Here is a 14,847-nt window from a genome sequence, read left to right as displayed (position 1 = left end):
TTCTCTTTTCTTCTCTCTTCTCTTCTCTTCCCTCCCCTCCCTCCCTTCTCCCTTCTCCCTTCTCCTTTCTCCTTTCTCCTTTCTCTCTTCTTCTTCTTCTTCTTCCTCTTCCTCTTCCTCTTCCTCTTCCTCCTCCTCCTCCTCCTCCTCCTCCTCCTCCTCCTCCTCCTCCTCCTCCTCCTCTTCTTCTTCTTCTTCTTCTTCTTCTTCTTCTTCTTCTTCTTCTTCTTCTTCTTCTTCTTCTTCTTCTTCCTCTTCTTCTTTCTTCTTCTTCTTCTTCCTCTTCTTCTTCTTCCTCCTCCTCCTCCTTCTCCCTTCTCCTCTCTCTCTCTCCTTTTCTCTTTCTCTCTGACAGGGTCTGTCACCCAGGCTGGAGTGCAGTGGTGTGATCACAGCTCACTGCTGCCTTGAACTCCTGGACTCAAGCGATTCTCCTGCCTTAGCCTCCCAAAGTGCTGGGTTTACAGGTGTGAGCACCATGCCCAGCCAAAAATCTCACTATTTCACAATGTAGCTTGCAGGAGAGAGGGATCAGGAGGTAGCGAGAGAGGCCCTGACTTAATTAATAAAAATTCTGCACTAAAGAATTTTGTTTTTACTTTATTTCTTTTGAGTAAATACAACAAAAACTAAGCTAATAAAAATTATTTAAGCAGAAGTTCTGCTGGAATACACTTTAATAAGTGTAAAAAATATATAATATGTGCACATTAAGTGCTTTTTAAAGATTGCCTAAAAACAGAATTCCCTTTAGAGTTCCTATATAATTAACTAAATTGGTACATTAAAAAAAATTGCAATTTCACAAAGTCTGTGTTAGTGGATTAAGATCAATGAGGTTTTATGCCTGATGCTCCCTTGCTGTTACAGGGCTTGCTAATTTGCCTAACAGATATGGTCTCTGCTGCAGGGTGATGGTATTTCAAACATAGGTTAAAATTAAGAGTAATAGGAGTAATTAATCATAAGGGTTTTTTTTTTTTTCTTTTTTGCTTACCTTTTTTTCAAGTTTGTGCCGTAGGTCCATGAAATCATAAGTTTATTTTACCTTCTTAAATTTAGATAAGCCAGCTATTTCTCTGTTTGTTTTTCTTTTCAAAAATCTTATCCTCTCAAAGAAATAAAGAGAATTGCCTATATTATATTCAGGGTCTAAGATCTGGGGTCTTCATTTTCTCACCACATGCTTAACAAAACGACCACCAAGCACCTCCCTATTACCCCAAAACAAAACTTTTATGGGCATTTAGGAAGTTTCTAGGGTCTGCCCAATAGAACCTGCTGCAATGATGGAAATGTTCTACATCTGCTTTGTCTAACAGAGTAGCCCTTGCCACTTGTGGCTATTGAGCATTTGAAATATGACTGATGATAAATGGAATTTTTATTTCAATTAATTTTAATATTAATAGCCACATGTGGCTAGTGGCCACCACATTGGATAGCTATACTAGCTACACTGTTTCAAGACAGTGTACTAAAGAAGTACAATTCTTATATATAAGCTTAAGACTGTCCCTTCCCCCTTCCTCTCCCCTTCATCTTTCCCTTCCTCTGTCTATCCTCCCTTAAACCTGCACTAAGTATCTACCACCTGCAGGCACTGAGCTTGGCACTGGGGAGCAGAGACTAAATACAGCCTCTTTAGGAATCAGCAAAGAAAAACCAAAACTAACTCTAGGAACCAGCAAAAGTTGGGACGACAATGACAGGTTGTAGGAAGAACAGGTATGCAGTCAGTGCCCAATGAAAAAATATATTCATATCTCGGGTATCTATTTTTGCCTGATCTCATTTTTCTTGTATGCTAAAACTCACCAAAATATTCATCAAAAGTAGCCCAGTAAGGTTTATCAAAAAAATTTAACGTAAGATTGATGACTCTGAGATCCCAAAAATGTGGAGTGAGAGAAGCCATGAAGAAACAGAAATGGGAACAAGAGGAACTGGGGGTTAGTCCGGGATAAGTGGATGAGGAGGCTCCAGCTAGGGGCATTACATGGTGGCCTTAAATGGGTTAGGATGGTGAAGGCCTGGGAAGAGCTGTTACAGGAAGGATTCAGGGCATGAGGATGGGAGAACCTAGAGAAGGTCATAAGTACTTAGGTTCCAGTTTGTCTTGGCTAAGAATTATGCCTGGAAACCTAGGCAGGAAGGATCTCAGCTTTTTTATTTACATAGTTGCCGACAGTGGGTTCTGGGTTGGACCTAGAATAAAGGGGAAATAAGAGATTAAGAGGCTAATGACCCGTTGACCAGCCAGGCTGATAGAAGCCCAGGGCATGTTCATGACTGTCCCTGGAACATACTGGGATCTCCAACTGCAATTAATGCTATACATACTGTCTGTCTCAGTCTTGCAGTGCTGTCCTTGATCCTACACTCCAATGGATGTCTGAGTGTGATGTTACTAATGAATCATCTCCGAAAGGGCAGATGAACTGTTCTTCCTTGGGCACATATTAGCAATGAGACAATAAAAAGGAACAATCTGAATTACAGTGACTAAGTTAAAGAAGGCACTTTCCAGAACTTGAGCAGTGGCAGTGAAAGAAGTGGGGGGGTCTAAGACAACAGATGTCCTGTTGGAGGGTTGTTGGGCACTTAGGGTTCTAGCTGTCATTCACTTATTCTGTTATTGCATTCATTTATTCGTTCAACCCATATCTGTTCAAAATCTTTAATATTCATTCCAGAGACTGTGCTAAGTACTGTGGACACAGTAGGGAAAAAGACTTATGATGCAGTGGGGCAGAAGGATGTTAAATGATTATAAAAAGTATAATAATTGATTTATGTTTCTGATATATGCTGTGAAGAAAAGTTACAAAGTGCATTATATAGGAAACTGACCTAAGCTAGAAATCATGGTGGCATTTTCTGAAGATGTGATGCATTAGCTGAAGAGTTATGCAGGACAGGGTGGGAAAGAAGAGCATTTTCAGCAGTGGGAGCAATGCACCGTACTCTTCCTTCCTGGTACCTTTTGTACCTGGCATTATGTCGCCATTTATTTAATTACTTGTTGATTCTCTCTCTCCCCATCCAGACTACCCACTCCAAGAGGTCAGGGGGTGTATTGGACTTGGTTACTGCAACATGTTCAGTGTCTATCCTAGTAGTGCCTGGAACATGTGAGGTCTCAGTTAGAACCTATTGAATGTACATGTATGGAAGCTCAGAAGGAATTTGGAGCATTTGAGAGTCTAAAAGGAGGTCATTGTTTGTGAGCACAGAGTAGGGAGTTGAGAGGTTCAAAATAGGATGGAAAAGTTACCCTGGGCCTTGTGAGCCACATGAAGGATTTGGGGCTCTATTTCAAGAGCCATGGGAACTGACCAAAAGGTGTTAAATAACAAGTGATGAGATCAGATTTGTAGTTTAAAGATAACATTCTGACTGCTATATGAAGAGTAGGTTGGAAGGGAGCAGGAGTAGGCACAGGAAGGTCATTTGGGTTGCTTATGCAGTGGTCCAGCAAAAACATGATGGCATCTTTGACTAGGAAGATGAAAAGAGATGGATGGACTCAAGAGGTTAGCTAAAAAGATAACTGCAGACCGGGCACGGTGGCTTATGCCTGTAATCCCAGCACTTTGGGAGGCTGAGGCAGGTGGCTCACCTGAGATCAGGAGTTTGAGACCTGCCTGACCAACATGGTGAAACCCTGTCTCTACTAAGAACACAAAAATTAGCCAGGCGTGGTGGCACACACCTGTAGTCCCAGCAACTCCAGGGGCTGAGGCAGGACAATTGCTTGAATCCGGGAGGGAGAGGTTGCAGTGAGCCGAGACCGTGCCACTACACTCCAGCCTGGGTGACAGAGTGAAACCCTGCATCAAAGAAAAAAAAAAGACAATTGCAAAATGGTCAAAGAATCTGAGTAAACATTTCTTCAAAGAAACTATGCAAATGGCTAATGAGCACGAGGAAAGATGCTCAACATCATTAACCATCAGGGAAATACAATTCAAAACCACAATGAGCTATCACTTCATAACCACTGGATGGGTAGAACCGAAAGGACAGATTATGACAAGTGTTGGTGAGGACAGGGAGAAATTAGAACCCTCAAACACTGCTGGTGAGAGTGTATAATGATGCAGCCACTTTGGAAAGTCATCTGGCAGTGCCTCAAAATGTTCAACATTGAGTTACCATATGACTCAGCAATTCTGCTCCTAGGTATACACTCCAGAGAAATGAAAACAGATGTCTAAACAAGCAGTTGTACACAAACAGATGTCTACACAAGCAGTTGTACAGAAATGTTCATAGCTACATTATTCATAATAGCCAAAAATGGTAACAATCTGAATGTCCATCAACTGAAAAGTGGATAGATAAAATATGGTATAATTATACAGTGAGATATTATACAGAAATGAAAAGGAATAAAGTATTGATATATGCTACAACATGGCTTGACCTTGAAAATATATGAAGTGGAAGAAGCCAGGCACAAAAGACCATATATTGTATGAGTCCACATATATGAAATGTCCAGAATAGGCAAATCTATAGAGTCAGAAAGTAGATTAATAAAAAGGCAGACTAGAAGGAGAAAATGACAGAGGTGAGAAGGACACAGCGAGGGGGGATGAAAAACCATAAAAGGGAAAATTTAACTAATAAATCTGAATATTTTTCAAGCTTGTCTTCAGGAACCTGGTAAAGTGGTTTCCTACATGGAGCCTCTAGTTTGGGCAGAGAAAATTGAAGTTTTGAGCAAATCCCCTTAAGAGCTATACATTGCTTATTTAAACCACTGTCCAGTGGAGGAAACAATTTTGAGCCTTCCTAGAAGCACTTACATTTAAAGACCCTCCTATCTGCTGTGTCATTAGGGGACCAGCATGGCAGCCATTAGATTAATTTAATAGACTTTTATATAGCATTTATCAGCATCTGTATGGCAGCGATATCACACAGAAATGCCAGCAGGGGATGTACAAAGCCTGTAACTAGTGAGAGTGAGATCAGTGGGAAGCATGAGGGAGCTGAAGGCCCCTGATTCATGTTAAATAATAATAGCTTCCTCCAGGTCACAACGCCACCACAGATGAGAGGATCTTTAAAGTTTAACTGCCCTCACTGGAAAAGCTGGCAGTTTTATCCCCAGGGCAAGCCATCAGAGAGGGGACAAAGCAGTGTTAGGCAGGCTTATGGATTAAAAAGAAATGTCTTTCTATGAGTGGCATGTGTAATATGTGGATTTTGGTTAATCCCTTTTCTGTCCTGAGGCCTGGAGATGCTCTGTGATGTTTATGTGACCCGAGGAAGGGATGGGGAAGCAATAGGGGCTCCTGAAGTGGAGCAGTAGGATCTGAGATTGCCAGGATTTCAATTTAAAAGGAGACCAGGCTCCAGAGGCCAGAGACGTCTGTGAAAGGCGAGGAAAGGCAGTAAGGAGTCAGTGTAAAGTGAGTGAGGCTGAGTTACCATGGGATGGCCAGCAACAGGAGTTAGAGGTGGAAGGTGTGAAGTTTTCTGAATGGAAGCTGGTTGGATAGGGGCCTTTGGAGCTTCAGGAATTACCTGGCAAAAGTTGAGACTTGGAAATAGCTCAAGCCTGGAGAGCAAAACAGAAGGGACCTGTTACCTTGGCAGCCATAGAATCATTGGTTCTTGAGGAGATCTCAGAGGTCATCTGGTTAAATCCTAGGTCCACAGAGTTGATACATCCCTGAGTTATTAGGGGCAGGAATCCCCTAGTCCAAGTCTCAACTCTGGCAAACACAAAGGTGAATGGGATCTCCTGGGAAGCAGATTTTCTGGCCTCAGCAATTCTGTAGTGAGAGACAAGTGAAGCACCATTGTGGTCCAGTACTAACTCCCTACTCACTGTTCAGAAAGAATCTAGGGCTCAGTGTCCCTAAGAGCCTACACTCCATTCATGTCTGAGATGTCAGAAACACAGCACTCAAAGGGAAATGAAAATTCAAGACATGCTGGAAGGAAAAGAAATTTCTCAAATAAGACCCAGTGCCTAAGGCTATCACCACCACTGCACATTTCCAACAAGGCCTCGCTCAGAGTGGAGATGCTTCCTCCCTAGACATGGTGAATGAGCTGTGTCACCATTATACCCTGCATGGAAGCATATCTCAGCTGAGCTTAAATTCCAGCTCTGGGCCTTTAGTGCAGATCCTGGGAAGACTAACTCTGCAATTTTTTTTTCCTCTCAGATACCCCCCAAGTCTCTGCTATCGTCTTTGCCAACATGACACACTAATTCTAGGAACCTAATTTTTTTCCAGGAATCCCTGAGAGTGCTTTTGTTTTCCAAATTTTGTGGGTAGGAAGCCAGTGCTATAATAACTATATGTCATATTACATCTTTGGATTCTCTAAAAAGAGAGCATTTATGTGAGACTTCAAGGCTTGAAGAAACTGTATCCATCCCAATGAGAGGAAGGTGGGATCGCTGCAGAGAGAACCTGAATCCTCTCCCTGCCCCTCACCCGTGTTTTTGTTTTTTGAATCAAGAACTCTCTAATTTCGACTTAAGAATTTTGGACTTGGAAAACTTCATTTGTTTTAGGCAACTTCATTTGTTTTAAAAATTTGTTTCCTTTCGACTTTCATTTACAAGAGGATTTAGTCTTTGGACTTAAATTTTTCCTCAAGAATTTAATAATAAAGAATCATTTTTATTATTGGAATATGTTCATGTTGTCAGTAAATCTAATTTCAGAACCTCTGATGAGCCGTATTGGATGACATATTTTGGTATGGAAAACACAAGAGAGAGTGAATTTTCAGCCTTAGATTAATGGTCTATTTGGGATTTTGATTCACGTGCAGGTTAGATCTACTTGTGAACCTTGTGGTGGGTAAATCTGCACTTTCACCTGTAGATCCAGGAGGGTCCCTAAAGGAGCAGTGGTAGGTGGTTACTGGGGCACCACCTCATGGAAGTGGAAACAACACTGACTCGAGGATACTGTTTTCCTCGAATAGCAGACCTAACTCCTCTCTGCCCCATGTGAGTGGTGAGTTTGGCAACAGGCTCTTCTCTCTTGGGCTCCACCTGCCTGCTGAGAAGGTACACTCTACTATGCATGCACAGCCACAGGAAAGTGTGGCAAAGCAAGTCCTGTCCATGTAAAGGACCCATCACTACCCATCACTACCCATGGCTGGTGCATTGGTTGAGAGTGCCCCATCACTACCCATGGCTGGTGCATTGGTTGAATTCAAGGAAGTAGAGTCCATTAGCTGACCCACTTGGTCAGACACTGGGGCCACATCCTCCAGCATAGCTTTGGATCAGGGATCCCCATCTGTCTGACTCATGTGTCTATCTTTTGTTTTCTTTTCTATAGAAAAATATAAGTGTGTACTTGGCTTGAATGACCCTTTTGGGTTTGGCTATTACTCACAGATGAAGGAGACATTTCCAAGGTTGCAGGCAGTGTCATTCTAAGCACAGTCCTTGCAGCAGTAGAGACAATCCCAATGATTACAGGAAATCCTCAACACTCATCCAGAACCTGTAAGCTCAGGACATGCATCATAGGAAGGCTGTGAATTGCTGAAGTGCTTCCGTGGTCGACTTTTGCTCCCTGCCTACGTGGGCAAGAAGCTGTAGACTCTGGGATAATTTGGATGATCCCAGCATGGGTATACGCCACTCTGCCTCATGACACTTACTAAGGCTAGAGAGAGACCACACCCATCCCTTCTGTTCTCCATTGCATTCCCTTCCCCAAACTTTCCATCCAGAAATTCTTCTTTGGTTGACCCTGCCACGTTGTATATTCTTATTTCCGCCCCCCCATGATGCATTTTCTTTCAATATCCTTAGATTCCTAATAAATCGACTAATTAAACATAGACAACATCTGGATTAATTTTCTGCATAAAAATACAAATTCTAGGGTTCCTATGACATCTTTTACAAGGTGTGGTCTAGTCTTTTTATACTCTATGTTGACAGTTTTCATTTCAACGAAAATTTAGGTGACTGCTTACTCCATACATCTCAGTGTCTCTGGCATTGTGTTAGGTGTGAGAGATAATGAAATAAAAGTCACAAGCCCAGTTGTCAATGATTTCACTCTCTTGAGGGCAAAGAGTAAGTAAAAAAGGATTAGAGAACAGTACAATACGTGAAAGAATGGAGGTGTAAATGGGTTGTGATTTGTGTATAGAGGCTAAGGGAGAGGGCATCAAGCTTAGGGAAGACATAGTGCACCCTACGTGGTCTAACGGGTTGAATTACATGCAAATGATCAAGTTTCACTGCATATTCGATTTTCACATTTCACGTATGTCATGATTTTATACTTACTGCAGTATTCAGAACCCAATATCTTGCTATTGGATTTGCTGAGAACATAACAAAAGCCTACAGGAAAGAGATGTTTCTGAAGCAGCTCCCCTGGTGTCCTTTGGTTTTCTTTCCACAGACACACAGTGGCCAGTGACTGCAGGTGTGAGGAACCTCATCTGCTGCAAAGACTAGAGAAACTCCTTCCACTTTCCTCTAGGAGTGGTGGTGCAAATGGTTGTTATCAACATAGTGGGTAACATTGAAACCAGTGCTTCTCATGCTTTAACATGCAAACGAATGACTTGAGGATTTGTCAAAGGCAGGTTCTGATTCCAGTAAGTCTGAGATTCTGCACTTCTAACAAGCTTTCCAGAGATGCTGATGCTGCTGGTCCTTAGACCACACTTTGGGTAGCAATAGTCGAAGCATGTGTAAACTAATAGGATGTGTATATACAATTTTCCTGTTTCCTTGGATAACTGCCCTGTGGGGCTTTATGTTCTGATCATTGGGACTCCCTTCTGAATGCCAGAAGCCTTCCCGAAATAGCTTTTAGGTGCTCTCAGCCTTTATAGGGAATGACCAAGGATGACAAATTGAGCACCCCTTCCTTCTCTCAAGACTTACCATGTTCCCTGTGTCATTCATGGAGTGCCTACAGGAACTGTCCCTTTCTAAAGTATCGCTAATGTTATCTCCTATATAGATGAGGAAACTGAGGCACAGAGTGACAGTTTCTCACCAGGCTAGGATTTGAACCCAAGTAGTCCAGATCCAGAGCCCAATACTGTGCTTTTCTGCCTTTCAACTATAATGCTCTGACCACGGATGACTCATTCAAGGGTTGACCCCAGCTTCAAAGAAAACAAAAGGCCGAGCATGGTGGTTCATGCCTGTAATCCCAGCACTTTGGGAGGCCAAGGTGGGTGGATCACCTGAGGTCAGGAGTTTGAGATCAGCCTGGTCAACGTGGTGAAACCCCATTTCAACTAAAATACAAAAGTTAGCCAGGCATGATGGCAGGTGCCTGAAGTCCCAGCTACTCGGGAGGCTGAGGTGGGAAAATCACTTGATCACTGGGAGACGGAGGTTGCGGTGAGCCAAGATCACGCCATTGCACTCCAGCCTGGATGACAAAGCTAGACTCTGTCTCAAAAAAAAAAAGAAAACAAAAATTATATTGAGCCCTGTGGAAGGGTGTTACCTTTCCTCTAGACCTGAGTTCTTTTTCATTTCTTCTTCTTTTTTTACAATCTAGAACCAAACCAGTTAAAACAAAAAATTCTCACACACAAACTTGAAATCAATTTAATATTACATTTATTTTCTTCTATCCCCAAAGAACTCTTTAATCCTTCAAACTAAAAAGAAGGAATTGGAAAAAACAACTGTATTAGCCTGCCCTGGCTCCCATAACAAAACACCACAGACTGAATGGCTCAAACAATAGAAATGTATTTTCTCACTGTTCTGGAGGCTGAAATCTGAGATCAGGGTGCTGGCATGGCTGGTTTCTGAAGAGGGCTCACTTTCTGGCGTATAGATGACCGCCTTCTGTGTCCTCACGTGGCAGAGAGAGAAAGAGCAAGAGAGAGAGAAAGCTCCGGTATCTCTCCTCCTAAGGACACTAATCCCATCATGAGGACCCCACCCTCATTACTTATTTAAACCTAGTCATTTCCAAAGGCCTCATTTCCAAATACCATTGCCTTGGGGGTTGGGGTTTCAATTTTAGAGAGACAAAATTCAGTCTATAGTAACAACCCAAGGACGGTCAGTTCTCTATATGCTCTGGGTCCAGAAAAGCTTGTCTTCTTCAGAGCAGTCACCCTGTCTCAGAGCAGAACAGAAACAGTGTGCGGACTGGCACGTGTGACAAGGGACACCTCACAGAACCTAACTGGAAAGTCCCATGGGCTCTAAGATGTGAGTTGGGAGTTGGCTGGGCAGCATGTATCTGTGGTAGGGAAGAGAATATACTTTCTACTAGTTTTACAAGTGGAGAACAATTATTTGGAGTGGGCACCTGGAGGCATATCTTCCTCCCTCCCAGATTCCATCTTCTCAGCTTAGTCAAAATTAAAATAACCTAGCCTGAGGGAACAAGCATTCTGCAAGACAGCCTACACAAGAAATGAATGTTTTCTTAATCAATTTTGCTAAAAGGAAGAATTGAGATTGGCATAAAAAGCTGGATTTGGTGAGACAATTAGAAAATGAGGAATTGGAGTTTGCCTACATGTAATTTGCACAAAATTGGGGGTGGGCAGGGGATCCCTTCCATCATGTTTCCCTAGAAACTCAGAGTTTGGAAATAGTGCTCTACAGCTGTGATCTCACCTGGGCCAGTGGGTGTCTTCCCCAGGAATTTCTGGGCTTGGGATGAGAAAGCTGGGAGAGTGTTTCTAGTGGCTGAAGCCATAAGATGAAAAAGTTTGGGCTGTTGGCTGCCATGTCTGCAAGACTTCCGACAGATGGATTGAGTGGAGAAGAAGGGTTTAGAGATGGAGGTTCAGAACGGTCTGAATTATGCCTTGCCCCTGCCTCCCACCACACCTATAAAAGTTATATGTTTAAGTCCTAACGCCCAGGACTTCAGAATGTGACTATATTTGGAGATAGTGTCTCCAAAGTGTTAATCGAAGTTAAACAAGGTCATCAGGGTGGACCCTCATGCAACTGACTGGTGTCATATAAGAAGAGGAGATTGGGACACACACACAGAGACCATATGAAGACATAGAGAAGATGGCCACTTACAAACGAAGGAGAGAGGCCTCAGGAGAAACCAGCGCTGCCAACACCTTTATATGGGACTTTGAGCCTTGCCTCCGGAACTGTGAGAAAATAAGTTTGTGTTATTTACTGGTCTGTGGTATTTTGCGATGGCAGCCCTAGCAAACTAGTATGAGCCTTGATCTAAGACCTTCTGAAGCCTAAGCACATTCCTGTTCTTGGAGTCCATGAGACAGCTCACTATCCCCATGATAGATTCCTGTTTCCTCCAAGCGATTTGATGATGCATCACTTCAATTACATGGCTGTCTTCTTCCAGTGTATCTTCATATCATATTCCCTTTTACATTTGTGTCTCTGTATCCAGTTTCCTATTTATATAAGGACACCCATCATATTGCATAAGGACCTACCCTAATGACTTATTTTGGCTTGATTACCTCTGTAAAGGCTTCCTGGCTCTTCCTTCTTTTCTTTTTTTTCTTTCTTTTCTTTTCTTTCTTTTTTTTTTTTTTTTGAGACAGGGTCTCACTCTGTAGCCCAAGCTGGAGTGCAGAGGTGTGATCTCAGCTCACTGCAACCTCCACCACTGGGGCTCAAGTGATTTTTCATGCCTCAGCCTCCCGAGTAGCTGGGACTACAGGTGTGAACCACCACACCCAGCTAAGCTTTTGTATTTTAATAGAGATGGGGTTTCACCATGTTGCCCAGGGTGGTCTAGAACTCCTGAGCTCAGGCAATCCACCTGCCTCGACCTCCCAAAGTGCTGGGATTACAGGCATGAGTCACTGTGGCAGGCCCTAGCTCCTCCTTTCTTCTTTCCTTCCTTCCCTTCCCTCTCTCCTTCCCTCCCTTCTCTCCTTCCCTCCCTCCCTCTTTCCGTTCTCTGTTTCTCTCTTGCTGTCTCTCTCACACCCACGTGTGCATATGTGCGCGCACGATAGGATCTCATGTTGCCCAGGCTGGTCACGAACTCTTGGACTCAAGTGATCCTTCTGCCTTAGCCTCTTGGGTAGCTGGGACTACAGGCACACACTACTGCACCTGGCTGGTTTTTTTTTTTTTTTTTTTTTTTTTTTTGGTAGAGATGGGATCTGGTTCTGTTGACCAGGTTGATCTTGAACTCTTGGCTTCAAGCTATCTTTCCACCTCTCCTGAAGTGCTGGGATCACAGGTGTGAGCCACTGCATCTGTGGTACTGGGGGTTAGGACTTCCACGTATCTTTTTTGGAGGTCACAATTCAACTCATAGCAGGGGACTCCTCCTTCCTGGACTGACTGGCTTCCTGGTATTTTGGAAAGATGGCAGTGAGACCCAAGAAAGAAAGGCCTTGATGATGTGGCACCCAGTTTGAAAGACCACAGGCTGTGCAGGATCTGAGCAGCCATATCAATAGATCACTGAGGCCCAACCTGTGATGCTTTTTCTGTGCACCACAACCCCAACCCCTAGATGTCCTGACACCCTGGAGATTTAGGACAGTGGCACAAACATGGCACATAGGGGGTGCTTACCTCACAAAGAAGTGAGGTTTACTGTTGAAAGTTCTGAGAGATAATTAAAAAGGTATGTTTCTTGTATACTCAAGCATGTGCAGCAAGATTTCTGCAACAGCACCTCTGACCAGTGCCCCCGCCACTACGCCTGTCATTAGTGTCTGTACCTCTTTTTTTGCTCCCACTCTCAACAAGCCAAATACTGATCATGCCAGCAGTTGCTTCCTAGCACATGTTTATCACTGGCTGCTTGATTTTTCTCCCCTCTTAAAGTTCTTTTTGTTCAATATGACCAGTATCGATATTAATAAATGTTATATTAAAGAAGCCTATTGCATTTGTGAAAGAAACAGATGGGTAACTCTCATAAATTACTTGCCTGGTCATTGTATCTTCTTTTTATTTCTCTCCTTCTTTCCCCCCCCCTTTTTTTAAAAGTCTTTTATTTGATGTATACTGCAGACAGAAGCAAAGGGAAAAAATACATAGAAAAGAATATGATTTCATAATCATAGAAGAAATTGTGTTCAGAGATAGAGAACATGCAGTAATTTTCTATAGTGAAAAGCAATTTCCTTCAAACATAAGCCATAACTTTTTACCCTGTTCACAATAATTTTGCAGTTTCCACATTTCCCTGGGAAAATAACCCCCAATTTCCTGACCTTGCTTAAAAAGTTCAGTTTGGGAAACCAGCTCCTTTGTTCATCCCCAGTCATTGGTTTATGGGAGGAAGCTTCATTCTGCAACAAATAAACAGCTGGAGGTGCCTGAGGTCCTGATCTCAAACCCCTTACATGTCTAATTGGCTGTGTGACCTCAGAGAGGAAATAAACGAAGGGCTTCAGTTTTGCTTTACCTCATCAGAAAACACTAAGGTAAAAAATCAAGTATGCATTGTTTTCTTCAGTTGTTCCTTTATCAAATATTGAGTGCCTACTATATTTGAGTTTATAGCTCAGCTGGGAAGACAAGCAAAAATGTGAAATCACAACCTAGATAAATGCTAAGAAAGGGAGGTTAGGAGTGCATACAACGGGAATTTGGGCTAGTTAGGTATTCAGGGAAGACTTCTCTAAGGAAGGACCCTTCATGCTGTCGTCTTAAAGACTGAAAGATGGGGTGCAGAGTGGCGTGTGATGGGCTGTAAGGTAGACAGGGCCAGCATGTGCCCACTCAGAGCCTTCCAGACCATGGTAAATGTTTGGTCTTTATTCCAAAGCAGTGACTGGGGAGCATGTTTTAAGTGTGTGTGTGGGAGGGCAGGGGTGTGATTGTTTATCCACATAGAGTCCCTGGTGACAGATGTCATGATAAAAAGTGAGTCTCGGCCAGGCACTGTGGCTCATGCCTCTAATCCCAACATGTTGGGAAGCTGAGGCAAGAGGATCTCTTGAGCCCAGGAGTTTCAGACCAGCCTGGCAACATGATGAAACCCTGCCTCTGCAAATAATACAACAATTAGCTGGGAGTGGTGACATGTGTCTGTTGTTCCAGGTACTCAGGAGGCTGAGGTGGGAGGATTGCTTGAGCCCAGAATGTCAAGGCTGCAGTGAGCAGAGATCATACCACCGCACTCCAGCTTGGGCAACAGAGTGAGACCCGTCTAAAAAAAAAAAAAAGAAAAAAAAGAAGAAGAAAGAAAAAAGTGAATCTGTATAGTTCTTTGAGAGTCTAATGTTAAAGACAGTTTTGGTTTATCAGATCCTTGGGTATGTTATTTGGTTCACAATCCATCCACAGAGAACCAGAGCTGAATTGTAATTAGTATATAGGCCATCTCTAGCCACACATTGTAAAGGATGATACAATATTTATTAAAAATATGGATAGACAACTAGATAGTTATGTACATTAGCTGGAAGGATGCATATCAAAATGTTGTCTCCTGATTAAGGGATTTGTTGGTGACTTTTGATTTTCTTTTTTGGTATATTTTATATTTTTCAAGTTTTCTGGATGTAATTGTTTTAAGAACTCCCTAAAAATATAACTGAGTGTCAGAATTACCTTCAAGGCACCAGGCATGCATGCCCTTTTTATTTGGGAATTGAATAGTATGGGATCAGGTTACTGTAAGGCAGGGGCTTCAAAAGAATAAAAAACACAGGTGTGCTATAGACCAAATTATGTCTTCCCCAAATTCATGTGTTGATGCCCTAACCCCCAATGTGGCTATATTTGGAGTAAGGAAGTAATTACAGATAAATAAAGTCATAAAGGTGGAGCTGTGATGCGATAGGGTTAGTGTCTTTATAAGATACACCAGAGAGCTCGTTCTCTTTCTCCCCACCATGTGAGGATGCATGAGGAGGCACCATCCATGAACCTGAAAG

General features: G+C 42.7%; 2 long non-coding RNA genes across 2 annotated transcripts in view; one reads left to right on the top strand and one right to left on the bottom strand.

Annotated features, from left to right (window-relative positions):
* Positions 1-14,632, top strand: part of LOC135970942 (uncharacterized) — a 28,793-nt gene extending 14,161 nt beyond the window's left edge. The window contains exon 2 of the long non-coding RNA XR_010586881.1: positions 14,009-14,632. This is a non-coding gene — a long non-coding RNA (uncharacterized lncRNA). The remainder of the gene's footprint in view (positions 1-14,008) is intronic.
* On the bottom strand, positions 9,576-11,124 carry LOC135970799 (uncharacterized). Its single transcript, XR_010586647.1, has 2 exons — positions 11,039-11,124; positions 9,576-9,839 (listed from the first exon to the last, which is right to left on the bottom strand). It is a non-coding gene; the product is annotated as an uncharacterized lncRNA (long non-coding RNA).
* Positions 14,633-14,847: the final 215 nt, after the last annotated feature.

Source organism: Macaca fascicularis, chromosome 5 (genome assembly GCF_037993035.2).
Source record: "Macaca fascicularis isolate 582-1 chromosome 5, T2T-MFA8v1.1".
Classification (NCBI taxonomy): Eukaryota; Metazoa; Chordata; class Mammalia; order Primates; family Cercopithecidae; genus Macaca; species Macaca fascicularis.
This window is presented reverse-complemented; position numbering and strand designations above follow the sequence as displayed.